The sequence below is a fragment of the Saccoglossus kowalevskii genome, chromosome 15 (genome assembly GCF_978046115.1).
Source record: "Saccoglossus kowalevskii chromosome 15, keSacKowa6.1, whole genome shotgun sequence".
NCBI classification, from domain to species: Eukaryota; Metazoa; Hemichordata; class Enteropneusta; family Harrimaniidae; genus Saccoglossus; species Saccoglossus kowalevskii.
In genome coordinates, this window is record NC_140655.1 from 5,385,227 (window position 1) to 5,402,439 (window position 17,213).

Sequence of the window (17,213 nt, forward strand, 5' to 3'; positions counted from 1 at the left end):
ACAGCTCCTTTATTGAGGGACCGTGTCATGGAGAAGATTTAAATGACATTTATCGAGTGGCGTTCGTAAGATAGGTCAAGTATTCCCTCTCTCATTGAGTGTTCGATGGTTCGCAGTTATTGACAAACAAATCTTCTTGTTCTTTATGATGAGTTATGTTTAGTAAAATCACGGTCCTTCTGCCACTACAGAGATTGTGGCAACAGTTTATATTGGTGAGAATTACTGTCACATAATAATTGAAAGAATAACACGTACCACCAACTTCGGGCTTTCAGTGCATCGCTTGAAGGCATATTGTATCGTTCGAGAACCATGTTCCCTTATTTGACCCATAAAGTGAGTGTGAAGCCTCCTGGAGTGGACTTTTATTCAGTCGATTTTGATTGGCCAACTGCTCATCTGTCTGTGATCGAGGGATTGGGTTTATTCGTTGATCGGTCTTAACTTTACGTTTTGTACCAGGACATGTGTATCGTGTTTTTGGACATGCGCACACGTTGTTTAAACGTTTAAACGCCAAACCAAATTACAATAGAGATGAATATCTACCATCAAAAACGCCCGAATTCAGTACGTTTTCAAATCTTCCTTCCCAGCGTCCATTTCGTTCACCCTCGTTCGTAGCCACTCGTTTTTTTTTTATAATCAAAGCAGTTTAAGTACCACGAAACCCTGATGTACTTGAACATATGCGCAAATTGGGGATATGCGAACTGGTGACCTTACGTGTCGAGGTCTAACTTAGAACAAGCTTATTACGTCATGTACTGTGTGCGCCGTGGTATAATTTAGTACGAGCTACAATTTAAAATAATCAATCCAAACAACACAATGACCAGTAAAGGAAAAGTTCCACAAATGTAGGAGAATGCAATTGACAGTTTTCATCAGTATTGTGTAGTCAGCCATCTTGATTCTCAAGCAAAGGATTATGGGTATGACATCATAGAATCTGAGAAAATTATTTCATCTATAACATGAGAAATACTGATGCGAATTAGTTCAAATTTTCGTTGTGCATATTACTCATGTATATAATTATAGTAATGGTAATAGGAATATTACAAATATTTTCAGTTATGTTTCCATGACAACTATTTTATAAACATGGATGGCACCATTTCTAAACTTTCCGCCAATTTGAAGTTCAACTTAAAAAAAACTGTAAATTGCATTCTCCTACATTTGTGGAGCTTTTTCTTTAGAGGTCATTGTGTTGTTTGGATTTATGTTTCCTTTAATTTCGCTGGTGCCGGGCGGCCCTTACGAATGGAAAGTAGGACGCAAAGAACTAGTAATCGCCGTTCCACTGGGTCGGGAATTCGGCACGTAACTAAGTGACGTAATTTGAAAACATTCTATTATTCGTTTTCCGTAAAAAAAGTATTCATAACGCCATGCCCTTACAGTCTGCCTACTTAGACTGAATATTTGAGATGGTTCTGGCATTTTTCGCTGTTTCTGTGCAAATTTATAACAAAAGAAACAGTTTTTTATTCGCCCAACTTTCGAGAGTAACAGGAAATGCTGGAACCATTACTAGTTACCGGCCTCCTGTGCTTGGTGCGCCATGACACTTGAAGAGGGAACCAGCTAACAAATCGATGACGTCATGTAGTATGCGTGTGTTAGTCCAAATTGTTACTGGTGTCCATGGCGCAGAACATTTCAAGTTAAAAACTTATAAAAGATTCAGTCATGTGACAACAATGTACAGTGCGTTTGACAGAATATATGCACTAAAATGTTTTTAAAACATATTCTCAGAATATTTTGTTGATCAGTATATTTTATTTAAAAATACAAAATATATTCGACGAAGAAAATCAACGTAACAGGATGAAAGCAATGTAGTTCAAAGTAACGATTATATTTGTTGTGTAGTCGTTAGAATATAGTAAATCTCTCAAACGGTCGACTACATTATCGTCGCCCTCAACGGCGTTCCTTGCATCCACTTACGCCACAGGCGCGCTTAATGTCTAACACATACTGTACTGTATCATACTCTGTATTCTTGGATACATTTGTAGTCGTAAGCTGACCTATCGAATATTTCACCATCCCATCTATAATTTCTGAGCGTTTACAGAACACATGAGGCCTCGATTTTCTCGGGAAAGCAGTAAGAAGAAGAAGAAGTCTATTGTAAAGAAAGTTACCAATAAGTGCTATAATAGAGGTGAATTTGGAAAATCCCCGTGCAGTATTGCAAGGTTCCTTCACAGACTCGGGAGAAGAGGGCAAACGAAGTGTCGCGTTTTTTTATTATTTTAAGGCGTCTTAAAAGTATTGCAAGGTTCCTTCACAGACTCGGGAGAAGAGGGCAAGCGAAGTGTCGCGTTTTTTTATTATTTTAAGGCGTTTTAAAAGTATTGCAAGGTTCCTTCACAGACTCGGTAGAAGAGGGCAAACGAAGTGTCGCGTTTTTTATTATTTTAAGGCGTTTTAAAAGTATTGCAAGGTTCCTTCACAGACTCGGGAGAAGAGGGCAAGCGAAGTGTCGCGTTTTTTATTATTTTAAGGCGTTTTAAAAGTATTGCAAGGTTCCTTCACAGACTCGGTAGAAGAAGGCAAACGAAGTGTCGCTTTTTTATTATTTTAAGGCGTTTTAAAAGTATTGCAAGGTTCCTTCACAGACTCGGTAGAAGAGGGCAAACGAAGTGTCGCGTTTTTTATTATTTTAAGGCGTTTTAAAAGTATTGCAAGGTTCCTTCACAGACTCGGTAGAAGAGGGCAAACGAAGTGTCGCTTTTCATCATTATTTTAAGGCGTTTTTAAAGTACTAGTATTATCAAGGTTCATTCACAGACTCGGGAGAAGAGGGAAAACGAAGGGTCGCTTTTCCACATTATTTTAAGGCGTTTTTTTAAAGTATTATCAAGGTTCCTTCACAGACTCGGGAGAAGAGGGCAAGCGAAGTGTTGCTTTTCCTCATTATTGTAAGGCGTTTTATTAAAGTATTTTGGGAACACGCATTGAAATAAGTAGCTCAAGTGTTGATTGGGGCGACTGGTTTTCTAGTTAAAGCTTGTTAAATAGTGCATTGTGGTTCATTGTGACCCCTATTCATGTGATGGAACTAGAGACGGTTAAACTAATATTGTGGATAGAAACCATGAATGGTCGTCATGTCAATAAGGTTGTTGTAACGGTTAACATTTCCCAATGGTGTATGTGTATTGGAACAATAATGAATTGATGAACTTCAAGTTGAATGTGCATTTTCGCTTCTGATACCGAACTACGTGTGAAAAGCAACAAACACTACACATGAACCATGGAATGTACTAACGGTTAGTACCTTCCATGCATAAACATACAAACAGGCGAGGTTGGAATGAGATGTGTTTTATTTTAACTTAAAATAGTCAATTACTAACATGTTGGTCATGGTCTCTCTGGTCTTTCATTGCAATATATATGAAGAATATGTCGACTAAATGTTGATAAATAAACAGGGAAAGATTCAGTGTTGTATGTCGGTTATGCATTATATTGGTATGGAGAACTCATGGTGTCATTTTTCAATCTGTGGTTTAAAATAAAACTTGAAAATGGGTGAATGTTATTACATTGGGAACCTAATTAAATGTTGTAAACAGTATTTTCATTCATACCCAAACCTATATATTATTTTTTTCGGCCCATGTCATCGAACACAATGTTCTGAATAAATACTTTTACTAAATAGAATCCAAACAAAATAAAGAAAATGCTAATTTTAACTGTTTTCATTACATTTTGGACGGCTTTCTTATCCGATAAGCCCAATTTTATTTTCATTTTGTTTGTATCTCAATATCATGTACTAAACAAAATTAGGAAGAAAATGACATATTTAATTTGATCCAAATCTCTAAAAAAAATATGTTTAATTTGATCCAAATCTCCAAAAAAAATATGAAATTATTAGCTAGACCGATGTAATGGCGTTCATAGGGCAATGACCTACATTACAGGAGACCTGATTATATATGTAACAGTTTTAAAACATTGTCTCCGCAGAATGAATTTCATTTTTAAGCGTGTAAATATTCTGTGATACATTATTTGCATTCTGTGTCTTCCAAGTACATCACTACTCGTGCTGAATATAACATCTACATTTGTACGTCAAATGTATATCTATCATACCACGAACTGGGTTGTAAAAATTAAAATATTGAAAGCGAAATTTTACGAAGTCGCTTAAAGCCAATTTGAGTATGTGTGCGCGTCGTCGTCGTCGTCTTCGAACGAACTTGGGAGTCGATAACGAAATCGGACGCAATATCACGCGTACCTGAAATCTACACTCGGCGCAACCAAAACGGCACAAGACAAAATTCGTATGGGTTCAATTCCCGGAGCCGGCTGTTTACACGGCAAACAAGGTCATAATGCAGTCTGCCTGTGCTGCACTTCAAAACATAAGTTAATATGGTCGTAAATACTGGTTCGCACAAGCACTTGCAATCAGCGCAAAAAAAACAAAAAAAAACATAAGACACAGCAGTGACTTCAATGTCTGGAATTGTCACCTGGCAAAAATAACTTCGATTAATTTGGAATTAACAGGCAATATAATTACTCTCAAACCAACAGCAAAAGAGTTCATTAACTCGATAATTACGTTACAGTAATGCAACGGTGTGAGCGACCTTGAATTTGTGTGTAATAATATTGATTTTATTGAATAAAAACCTCGTCATCTCGCCTGACATTGTTTCTTTCATATATACACGAATAAAAAAATATAACAAAGAAAAAAAATCTTTAAAAAATCTAGTAATATACTTTAGACGCAAATGGTCGCTGACATCTCGTTGGGAGCGAGAATGTCGCGAGAAGATGTTTTGCCATCAAATAGAAATCCTCTCTCGTTATCGCGTCTCATGTGACGTCATAGTTACTTTGGTCAAGGGAGCAGAGTGCGTGATGACGATAAAAAAACACGGGAAACGCGAAATCCGCCACCAACTTAAACTAACAATGATTATCGCCTGAGTTTAAAACTTCAGAAAAACTGTAATTTTGAATAAACATGAGTGGGGTCGGTTTGTGAAGCTCTGAGTCAGATTAAACTATCAGTAGTCGTCAAATTATGTTGAATTTTACATTTTGTTGTTATAAATGTACTTGCCACATCTGATTATCACAACACATAACAAACAGATAGAAGAGTGTCATTTTTTCCATAGTACTAAGCCAAAACTATGTTTGTGGATTCATTATTGTTTTTTGTGTGTGTTTTTTTTTGTTTGTTTTTTTGTTTTGTCTAATTCATTTCCACATCCTAACATTGTGTTTAATGTACCGTAAATGTCATGTTGTCTCAGTATTACATAAATGCAAATGGGAAAAGAGACGCGGCTCATTACTGGCCTGAATGGTCAGTCTAGTTACTCTCCCTGAATACTTAGCACGGTGCATTGTGTCTTAATTGCATATCAATCCACGACATTGTTTGATTTTAACTCAATCTGAAACCTTTCAAGTCTGAACGTAGTCTTTCATATCTTGCAGGGTTTGGTATCCTGGCAACAAAAAGCTGCACCTGCTGTTTATTTTAAATAATTGATTACGAATAAAACTACAAAAATTTAAGTGAAAACAGAAGTGTCCATATAAACGTATCAGCTGTGAGGGCGCTTTTCAAATTTGATACGCATACTAAGGCGAATTAGTCTTTGAAATTAAGATATTATGAGGATATTGCGGAAATACCGCAAGTATCCACGAATAGTACTGTCGCTGTATTCTCTAAATAACCATATGACCTTCCTGATCCAACAGCTTTGTATGATAATTACTGAACTGTGCAAGATGGTGACAGCTAGTGAATGTACCCGTAATAAGAACTTGTTCGAAATATTGCATAATCATTCTTTATTTAGAATTCGCAATTCCTAATAAAGTAGAATACATCTGTCTCTTATCTTAGAAAATAATACATCATATCTCCTTATTTTCGGTTCCTAATAATATACTATACACTTGTCTGTCATCTGGGAAATGTCACGTTATATTTCCTTATTTGGAATTTGCAGTTCCTAATAAGGTACTATACACTTGTCTGTCATCTGGGAAATGTCACGATATATTTCCTTATTTGGAATTTTCAGTTCCTAATAAGGTACTATACATTTGTATGTCATCTGGGAAATGTCACGTTATATTTACTTATTTGGAATTTTCAGTCCCTAACAAGGTACTATACATTTGTATGTCATCTTGGAAATATCGTTCCTTATTTGCAATTGGGATTTTTAATAAAGTATAATACCCACAATGCTTTACGGTTAAGGTACATTGCTGACAGGTGTATGTTTAATTATGACATGTCGCTGACAAGCGACGAGTTTTGATGTAATTATAATTTAAAATGCGCACTGCCAGTCAGTTGTAGATATTTTAACGCAACGGACGTGCTAAAATTCAATTTAAATAAATAATAACAATTTAGACGAAGAAGAAAAAGATAGTTGCGTCGCTGAGAGGGATTATTGGCAAGGTAGGGGTTATCTACGGATAATACCGGCGATAGCGTGTGGTATAGTAAGAAGTAGAGTGCAGTGTTAATATGGTTCGATTGCATTACAAATTTGATGCGGAGATTGCTGAAAATACCCTTTCCGTTCACTGCGAGATCCCGCGTTATTCGTAAAATCGAACGTAAAAACATAACTAACAAATGTCATAGTGGCGTCAGAACATTGCGAGAAATTTTACAAACGTGTAAGTATTGGGGGTAATTCCACGCTCAAAAATGTGCTAAATACATTTGATGGTGATCGTTTTAATGAAGTAATGATATCTTTAAATCTATATTCCCATCTGAAAGATTGACATTTCCATATTGAGCTGTATCAAAAGAAATTGAAATTCGAAATTAAATCATTTGATTTTTGTGGTACACGTTTGGTACGCGTCTTTCACACCATGCACGAGATCTCGCAGTGAACGGAAAATCACCTTACACTGACTCAAAATAAAACTCAAACTAGCGAATATCAAACATTCTCGGATTTCTGGCACAGCACAAAATAATTTTGAATCTACAATATTACATTATGCGTGCATAACTATAATGTCGACATTGGAGAAAGCTATCGCCAGAGGCTGTTGCCATGGGTGGCGTTTTAAAGTGGAAAAGACGTCTCCCGTCTTTCACTTCTTTTAGCGAGCAAACTATCTTGAGTCGCAACAATTATTTCGATTATGATCACGTTTGCTACTACAAAATAATTACGTGACAATGTTTCAGAAAAGTGACGCTATTTTTGGATTCAGAATTGTTCTCCGTGTGACGTTGTGTTTTGACCCAGGGTCAAAAAATAACACCGGGGTCAAAAAATAACATGGGGTCATAGGATATTGCGTGGTGTGAATCAAATACTGCAAAATGTTACTGCAGCTAAAACAATAGGTTATCATAGTTACGCATATAATGTTATTAACGGTTTCATCTTCTCAGGCTCATGTTGCTTGTTGTAACTATGCCAGCGTCAACCTTTCCCCTTCCCCTCCCTCCCCCCTCTCACAGACAGTACAGACAGCTTTGCCGATATTATCAATTTAAAAAAAGCTTTCAATGAATTGAATTCAATCAAGTGTACATATCGTATGCGTAATTCTGAAACCAATACGACTCTGGATCCTAAGAAATCCTAAGAACTTGTCTCGAAAATAACGCCGCAAGTGTCGGTTTACGGGCTAGCGTTCCTATCATTTACGTTAAACAAGATACTTCTCCCATTAAAACATTCTGTCCGTGTTTATCCACATAGTTTAAACTCGTGTTAAAGTAATGGCAGCATGTACCTAGATGCTACTCCGTGTTCTACACCCAGAGCGCTGTCGAATGAGGCACAGCCAGTTCAGCACGGCAATGTGATAAGTGAAAACGTCTCAGTAATAAAAAAACAAAACAGCGCTCGATGACGTGACTGAACCATGCCCAATAATGACAACCGGTTCAAATATTCACGTATATATTAGACATTATCTCGACATACCGATTTTTGTTCAAGTAAGCAACCCAAAAAAAAACATTCCCATCCCTCGTATTCCAGTGGCCTAATGACTGCCGGGACGAGACGAAATATCGGCGCTTTGTATAATGTTGTACTTACTCAACTCCGCTATACTGCCACTAAATAACATCTGATCTTGTATACAGGAGATGACGGAGTGCCGGGTAATGTGGACTTGATAGGAACAGCGTATGTAGGTTATGGGACGTGTTCCATTTACAATCCAGGGGACAACGGGGTATAAATATTGGTTTGCACTACGTCATTTTCATCTCATGAATATTCATGAATCGCCGGATTCAGACAAAGAAGTAAGTAAACTCACAATAAGAACAGCCACCGATGTCGGATAACGGCTGTGATGGTGTTGAAATGATTCTGTAATTTTATTCAGGCGGTAAATTTTATTGGGATTCGCAGCAAATCACTGAAAATCCACAGATAAAAAACGCAGCTGGGGTTGAAAATATCTTTAACGTCTACACCATGCTGTCCAGATTTGATCTGTTTCACGCGTAGACAACGTTATAAGGTTACATCAGCTGTATTTTCAGCAAATCGACACCGAAAGTGATCAACGAAATTAACAAAGCTGAATATTACACCTTTCCTATCCTCAATTAAATGGGATATATGAAAAAGTTATGATGTTGCCCCTCCCCAAATTAAAAAAAACAAAAACATATACGATGATCGAACTATTAATTTAAAGAGAAGGAGATATTGGTTATGCATAATCTACATCTATCCCATGAAACTGAGTCCAGTGTTGTTCATATACGATATATGCGTTTAAACGGAATTCTGAGAGTATTATCTTGCATCTTTTTCGTCGTCAAAGCGACCAATCTACACAGAGACGTGGGCACACAGTCTTCACAGAACCATAACTACACGGCACTCTTAGCTCGCGATCATCCTCGCTAATTCAACATTCATTGACAATACAATATCACCGCCGTTTCTTGGCAACCGCGTTTGAAATTATGTAGTTGCAAAGGTGTCTATCGCACAAAAACGTCTTTCCGGCATAAGACTATCTATTCTCAATTTCTAAACCCAGACAAAAATAATTGCCGGTCATGACGATGTTGCTTAGGATGAGAGGCCAATGGTTGTCATTATACTTATGTAACCTGAGTAAAGTAAGTAGCCGGACACAAACAAACACCCGGCATCTTCCTTGCAATAGAATTAGTGTAACAATAAACAGTGGAGCGTGATAAAAACTCATAAAATCCCTATATCTTTATTAGGTGGCTGACATTTCGTGCATTCATTTTGACATTTAATCCCCCCCCCCCCCGCAATGGACGTTGAGCTGTGTCTGCCAACATGTCGCTTTCCTAGACTTAAATTAATATTGTAGTGTGATTTTAAGAACTACATAGTACTAAGTGCGTTCATATCGAAGTACAATTGTAATTACTTTCAATTTGTTGCAAAATCTAATTTCTCCACTACAGTGACCTTGTTTCTTCTATAATTTTTGTTATGAATTGGTGAATGGAAATCATACAATCAAATCAGTTCGTTGTTCTTTCTGATTGGTTTTAAATTGTTGTTAATTAGACCACATAGTCGGACATAATAAAGAACACTATTTCTAATGATTGGATCTCTCTCTCTCTCTTTTTCTTTTACTCTCTCGTTTTCAAACAAATTTGGAACATTGGAGATTTGATATTATAATGTTATTGTCATCGAGAGAGACATGTCTATTGCGATTAATCTTGACACGTTGTGAGTAACTCAAAAATTATAAATATTGTCATTTTACCTATTTTACATAGAATTATATTCTAGCTTAATTATATTCTAGCTTGAGATGCGGAAGTTATAATTAATAAACCGTAATTGCTGATGACGCACACTCTTGTCTAAACAAGTTTGCTAATATATTATTGTCTAAAGATCGCATGTGTGACGTTTGATGAATTGTCTGCATTGTTGCGAACTCGTCTATATCGGAGTCACTGGTCCACTGCAGTAAAGAATATGCTGTGCACTATTTAAAAAGGCACCAGACCAGAAGTGTAGCTACCCAATGTGTTTATAAATATCTGGCTTCTATTTGCCAATATCAGACTGACCTTCAGTATCAGATTGACATTTGATATGGGGAATAGACTACGGCGTGTTGTGAGTCACGTGGTAATTTTCGTCCCCGTACGTCATACAATCCGTTATTTTGGCATTCTTGTTCACAGCTAGTAATAATCACTGAAATAGTATAAATATATTACACCACTTTTTGACAAATTACTGTTTGAAACACCGTGAGAAATGTGTTATCGCTTACAAGCGTGAGATTGAGTACATGTACATTGTATCCATGAACCTGTGTCACGTGCAACGAGTCGGCGATAACGTAATCCAACAACATATCTGGGGCCCGGGAACTCGCAAACATATTGGCAACGAGTGGCTTTGTACTGAGTTCGTTATGTTTAAACATAATGTCTGGTTCTCGAATGTGGTTGTGAGTCGTATAATGGTATGCACATACGTGTGTGAGCCCATGTGATATTCGGACTCGGGTATTAGCGTCAACTTGAACTGTACGGCAAATCACTACGATGAAGACTCCGTTTTCGACTCGGACATTGGGAAACTCTTTCGTTTTTTTAGGAGAAAACACCCTGAAAACTTGACAAGATAATTCAGAAATTTAAATTAAGAATAATTTATAACGAAGTGTATTTTCTACGCACCCATAAATAATTTTCATAATTACCGATTACATAAAATATTACAGAAAACAAAATAATTTCTATATTCTCTATATATTTGCATTTTATTTGTCTTGAATTATGACTGAAAGAAGCTGAATGAAATTACAAACTATGTAGTGTGTTCAACAATTCATGTATTAACAATAACTTTAATAAATATGATTTTACTATGTAAAAATACTGTATTTTTCTGCATAAAGCATAAAAACGAATTTCACAATGTCGAAAACGTAAAGCCTTTAATTCAGTGTTGGTAAATTTAAAAAGTGCATAACTTGGAAAGCGAGGAACTTTAATTTACGATCATGACCAAAATCGTGACTGTCTCTCTTCAAAAGCGGTATTTTGTACACAACTGTCTACAAATGTATGTATGCTGCGTAATAACGAAATAACATCGAATTAGTTGACATAACTTTTCTTGTTGTGGTGTGTAAAATTCGGAAGCTACTGCTCTTTAATGCCGAATTATTCTGGGATGACAGAGTAGTGTCGCGAGAGTTCAATTCACATGGATGTAGCAATTATCATTATAAGCAAATTAAATTGTATAGCTATTTATAATATATTGTTCCTTGAGCGCACACAACGGAACACGAGAAAAGTCATGAATATATCTAGCAAGACAATGGAACAGTAGAATCATGATTGCAAAGTTGTCAGTGATGTCCTTTCTCGATGAAATACGACAACATAATTGCGATAACTGCCATGCCTGCCTGTGATGACGTCGTTCTTACTGTAAGCATTGAAAACGAGATGTATTTAACAGAATTGAACAAATGACTCTGACGGAATCCGCAATACACCCCGACGGAACGATTGTGGGACGTGACGTCAAAATGACCTTGTTTGGTTGTGTAGTCGCTCGTCTTTGGGAATATAGTAAATTGCCGGACGACAGCGTCGACGCTGTGAACGGCTTTTCTTCTATTTAAGACACATAATCGCTTCGTCGATAGGGGGCGCTACTTATAAGGTCAGTATATTACTAGTAAATCATGATTATACTGAGCAATACACATTCACCGCAAATTACTCTTTGGCAAAGTATTTGCCTCTGAAAATAAATTTAGTGTGGGGATATAGGGATCTCAAATATAAGTTTACTTGACAGTTTGTTTATCATTTTAGACACGTCGAAACACATTTGTAATTTTGCAGGTGCGAAGTTACAAATGTGCAATATAGAGGAGACTATGTCATTTTTAATATTGTTTGATACTTTACGTCGATGAATACATGGGACTTTAAAGTATATTTATCGTGAAATGAAAAGGCTGTTCTTGTTGCATACATCTGAGTTTTTGTTCAATGAAAGAACTTGAATGAATTACGCATGTGCACCTGTTATTTTGGTACGTACAATAAAAATCACTGCACGTGAATATTAGAATTTTTAGTTAGTCTAACCTGGGATAGAGGGACTGTGGTTTAACGAATATTGCTGTGTGTATTGAAAACGAATAGATAAATCGCACCCTCTAGTGACGGCGCCATTTTATGACGTATTCGCGAGACACGTGAGCCATTCAAGTCGTCTATACCATTTTGATGTATTCTCGGGACGGACATCCGGGCATTTTCACCGCCTGGCAACCGTCACGGTGAAAACAAAGGCTGAAAACTCTCAGAAAACGGTACTTTGGAATGATTGTTGAGATTCCCCTGAACAGTGTAACAAGATTACCCCATGCGTGTGTAACGCATTTAAATTTGGTTGTAAAACAGTTCAGGATAACTTCAAAATTGAGTTTGTGTTGTTTTTTTGAATTTAGCTATTGTCATCGGCCCTTCGACTGGCGTTCGCACAGAGTCCATAGAAATACGTGGTACAGTAGTGCGCGTCTTAGCAACGTGGAACGTCTTGTGACGTAGCTCCACCCCGATGATAGATATTGTTAACCGCGTTTCGCAGTATAGCGGGTAACTATTGTCTGTGCGAGATGGCAAACAGACGGGTATGGTATGTGGGGTCATGTGACAAGGGGTATTTATGTGGAGGACAGAAGGTTGAATGTCAATCTAGGCCAGTCTCGCTACAGTGCAGTTTTCGGCGGTTTCCTTTTTTAGTCACACTTTGTTCATTCCTGTGCTTCTCGTGTGAATCATCATGGATCAGGCAGTGCGGCACTATCAGCCCAGCAGTAAAACTTTAACATCACGACTATGTTTTTTCAAGTGCAAGTAGAAAAGACGGTTGATAGAACTAGCAGATCCAGTAGTGTCGGGAATGCACGACAACGTTCACTTCGGTTAGTCGATTGGGAAGACCTTGGACGAGATGTCAAAACATACAAGACGTACATTTCGGCCTATGTTTTGGGCGGCTAGAAAGCAGGCAAGAAACATTCTGAAGCCGAGAAGAAACAGACTGCAATATTAATTTTATTTACTATGCAGCCTCGTTGGCATCATATCCAGCACCACAGCAATATTGCTTACAAATGGCATCGCAAACTGTTTCGAGAGCGGAGAATTCAAAGAAACAATGAGCATCTTTCACGTGCCGTATTCGTTACGTGTTCTCCAATCCAAAGATGTCGAACATTAAGTTAAGTAACTCTTTATGTAACTATTTTAACACTTATGCCGATCTTGATTGTTCGTTTTTTGTGAGGTAGCATCCCTAATTTATGGGGTGTCAATTGTCGCGGCAAAAAAAAAAAAAAAAAAAAAATTCCTGTATGCTTTGAGTGTTACGATGTGAGTGGTGTTACAGTCACTCCGCTATTTGGCTGACTTACTATTTTGAGATTTGCGTCCCTTTGCCAGGGACTCTTGTGAGCAGGTTTAGAGTTTGGTAATTTGTTTGTAAAGTGACAACCACTTGGTCTAAAGTGTTGGACGTGTATGCCGGTTATGGCTACTTCTCCACGGTATGTATTTGCGTCAACCGAAATTGATAATTCGATCTTGGAGTACTGTAGAAATATGTATTCTCCCACGTTATTAGTTGATTGTCGATTATAATAAGGCAGGTAAACGTTGACTGATGTTAGATTGTAGGAACGTTATTTTTTTTTTGTTCTTGTTCAAATTCAACGTTCGTTGTTAAGACGCGTCTCTCGCTTGACAATTATTCGTTCGTGTGGAAAAATCAGGGCTATTTTGGATTCTCCCAAGATTCTAGTTACGGTCGTAGGTATTGTGTATCCAAGGCGTTTTACTTTGGAATTTGGCATTTCCATCGCGCCATGTTAATTCACAAAAATACCAAAGCGAAGGTAAGTTGTTGGTCAGTTGCGTGTGTGGGACTTGTTTTTTGTTAAGCTTGCATCAACGTATCGATGAAATCAAAGCTGGTAACGATTTATTTAAATCTAGATCTATTTCAAACCGTGCATGTTTGAAGGAATCAGTAAAACACTGCAATTCCACAATAGGTATATTTGTGCCTGTTTTCATCATGTTAGATAAGCGAGTTAGGAATTTAATGTGCATGAATGGGACTACGCCATGCTTCCGTACATGACGGCCATGACGGCCATGGTGGTTTATAATGTTAAACAAGAACGTAAGAGTGTATGTGGTATAAGTGTTCTGTATAGCATTGTTGAAAGTTAAACCTGGCGAGCACTCGTTGAAGCTCACTGTTTACTATTAGGAAAGATTTGAGCGGATAACCAGTGGTGAGGATTGCATTTAACAGTAAATACTTAGGTCATACACCGTGTGTGTTTTTTTATACTGACACGTCCTCAATCGGCTATGGCAGATGTATTGATCAAGAAGGTAAGTGGTCTCTATAAGGACACGTTGGAAGTTCAACCTAGAAGAAACTCGTTGCAGTTCACCGTATATTATTATGAAACAGTCAAGTTTTGAAGGCTTAAACGTGCAATTGTGCACAAATATCTAGAAGGTAAGTGGTCTCTATAAGGACACGTTGGAAGTTCAACCTAGAAGAAACTCGTTGCAGTTCACCGTATATTATTATGAAACAGTAAAAGTTTTGAAGGCTTAAACGTGCAATTGCGCACAAACAACTAGATCGTGGCGAAAATGGCGAGAGTCTAAAGTAGAGTATCTGAGTTACAGGATATAGTGTTATGCAATTTGATTTATGCGATAGCATATACGCTGGTATGCCCAAGGTGTGCGCCCCTGGGGCAGAATGTTCTAGCCGATGGGCTTAGTAAACATGTTGTTTACAACGATTGTAGTATTCAGTTTTGATGCCTTCCAGGAGCTTGATGCCCTGTGAGATCCACATTTCAGTGGATATGTTTGCTTTTTGACAGCAACAGTCAACGACGACAAAGATCATCAATATTTATGCTTTTCCAGGAGCTTAAAGCTATGTGAGATCTACATTTCAGTGAATGGGGTCGCGTTTGACAGCAACAGTAAATTACGACTGGAGCATCAGTAGTGATGCTGCCCAGAAGCTGGATGCTCCAAGATCTACATTTCAGTGGATAAGGATGCTTTTGACAGCATTAGTACATTATGCGAGGTTCAACCCTAGCTGAAAATGTCCCAATACTGAGACAATTGTTGTTCTTTCCCAAAGTTGGGATGGGAAACAAGCACTCAAAAATGGCTTTACAAAATTAATGAACAAGGTATGTGCGAAGTTGAGATGAGACCAAGCTCGTGGCACATTATTCATTCCCATGTGGCAGTCGGCCTATTTCGGACAGTGATATGCCCGGCTGACAATATATATGCAATTAAAGTGGAACGAATGGTAAGATAAATACTTGTATGCCACAATGGCGTATTTAATGAAACTTTCAATTTCTATCTGGTGGCGTTACACATTTGTTTTGTTCAAACGTTTTGGCATGAGAAGCCATGATGTAAGAGTTATTAACAGAGTGTCTTTTGTTTCAGGTCTGAGCCTGGACGACGTCCTATTATGCTGACAAAGTATTACTTTGTGAATCGCGCAGCGAAAATACTACTTTAACAATCAAGAACTTCGCGTATATCAATAATGGAAACACTATTATCGGCAAGGAAGGGTCACTTTTGTATTTTTTTTTCTTATTTGTTTGAATGTTTGCTTAGTCTCCAACAGTCATGTTTACACAATTACCTATTACAGCTGGTTACGGTTATCCACCGTCCCCTTGGTGTTGAGGGACGGTAGGTTATCCAACCATCCATCTTTTCACTGATAGTCTATCCCAGCATATATAGCATAAGACTCTGTATCTGCAGAAATATTTTGAAGTCGCTTTGTATGAAATACTCATTATGTACAGTTTTGTTAATTTGAAGAGTTTTTATTTTGCTATGTTATTTACGAAAACCACAAGTCATTTTTTTATTTTCTCAGTTAAAGCTGAGCAGTGCAAACAGGGTAATACAGTCGTTATTTCTAGACTCGATTGAGTTGTGTGCCGTTATGTTACACCAGAGCGAAGGAGACGATTGTCAAACGTCTTGGGCAGTGCATGGTGATGATACTTTAGATTTGGCATTCATTCTTTGCGGGCAGGAGGTGCAACTGCCGCATCTAATGCACGTTTACGGACAGGGCCAATCAGATACCGCCAAGATGGCGACGCTGTTGACTCGCTGGCTAGTCATTCATTTGTCAATTTCGCAAACTTTGTAGGTGTACGTACGGGCCCGTTCCTTTTTTAATCTACGTGGCCGAACCTGGCATGAACCTTACCTTATGTAAGTGTGTGTTGTACATTGTCGGATGTGACGAGTCTAGTAAAGACATATTGTTAACCGCGTTTCGCAGTATAGCGGGTAACTATTGTCTGTGCGAGATGGCAAACAGACGGGTATGGTATGTGGGGTCATGTGACAAGGGGTATTTAAGTGGAGGACAGAAGGTTGAATGTCAATCTAGGCCAGTCTCGCTACAGTGCAGTTTTCAACTTGTTGTTTTGTAAGTTTGTTGTATAATACAGAGCGACACCCGCCACCTTCCCCTGGGCACGATCGACAGTGCGACGGGTACAGGTTTCCAGGTATTTTTTCCTCAAAGGGTTTTTCATTCCTGGTTTTTCCTGGGCGGTCGGCGTGCCAGTAACGGGGGTTACTATTTTGTCGATGTTTTTTGTCAGTTATTTTAAATGTTTCTTTAACCGAGTAATGTTGATTTCGAGCATCAATGGTCGATCTTTTTTGCAGTTCATGTAAGTTATTTTTTCTCTCATTTAGTTTATTTCAATTTGAACACTACATGCAATGTAATGGCAGCCGTTTTTAGTCGGCTTTATTAGTATGTTTTGTTAAATAAATGGTTCGCCGGACCGACTGCACATACGTGGCCGAACCTGGCATGAACCTTACCTTATGTAAGTGTGTGTTGTACATTGTCGGATGTGACGAGTCTAGTAAAGACTCGTCCATCAGTGAAGAAATGATCCATATCTAGAGGGCGTAGTTTATATGAGGTGTGTATTTAAGACAACACGGAACGCCGTCGAGCGAAATCGACGATTCAACTCCGGGACATTTTTGTCCTCCTTCAGATATTTCTTTTAAG

The 17,213-nt window shown here is 37.9% G+C and overlaps 1 protein-coding gene and 1 long non-coding RNA gene across 2 annotated transcripts in view; one reads left to right on the plus strand and one right to left on the minus strand.

The window, feature by feature from the left end:
• LOC100376247 (polyamine-transporting ATPase 13A3) overlaps window positions 1-17,213 on the minus strand; it is an 83,796-nt gene that overhangs the window by 59,886 nt on the left and 6,697 nt on the right. The window lies entirely within an intron of this gene.
• Window positions 15,721-16,133, plus strand: LOC146733877 (uncharacterized). The gene is made up of 2 exons (XR_014931644.1): window positions 15,721-15,818; window positions 15,855-16,133. It is a non-coding gene; the product is annotated as an uncharacterized LOC146733877 (long non-coding RNA).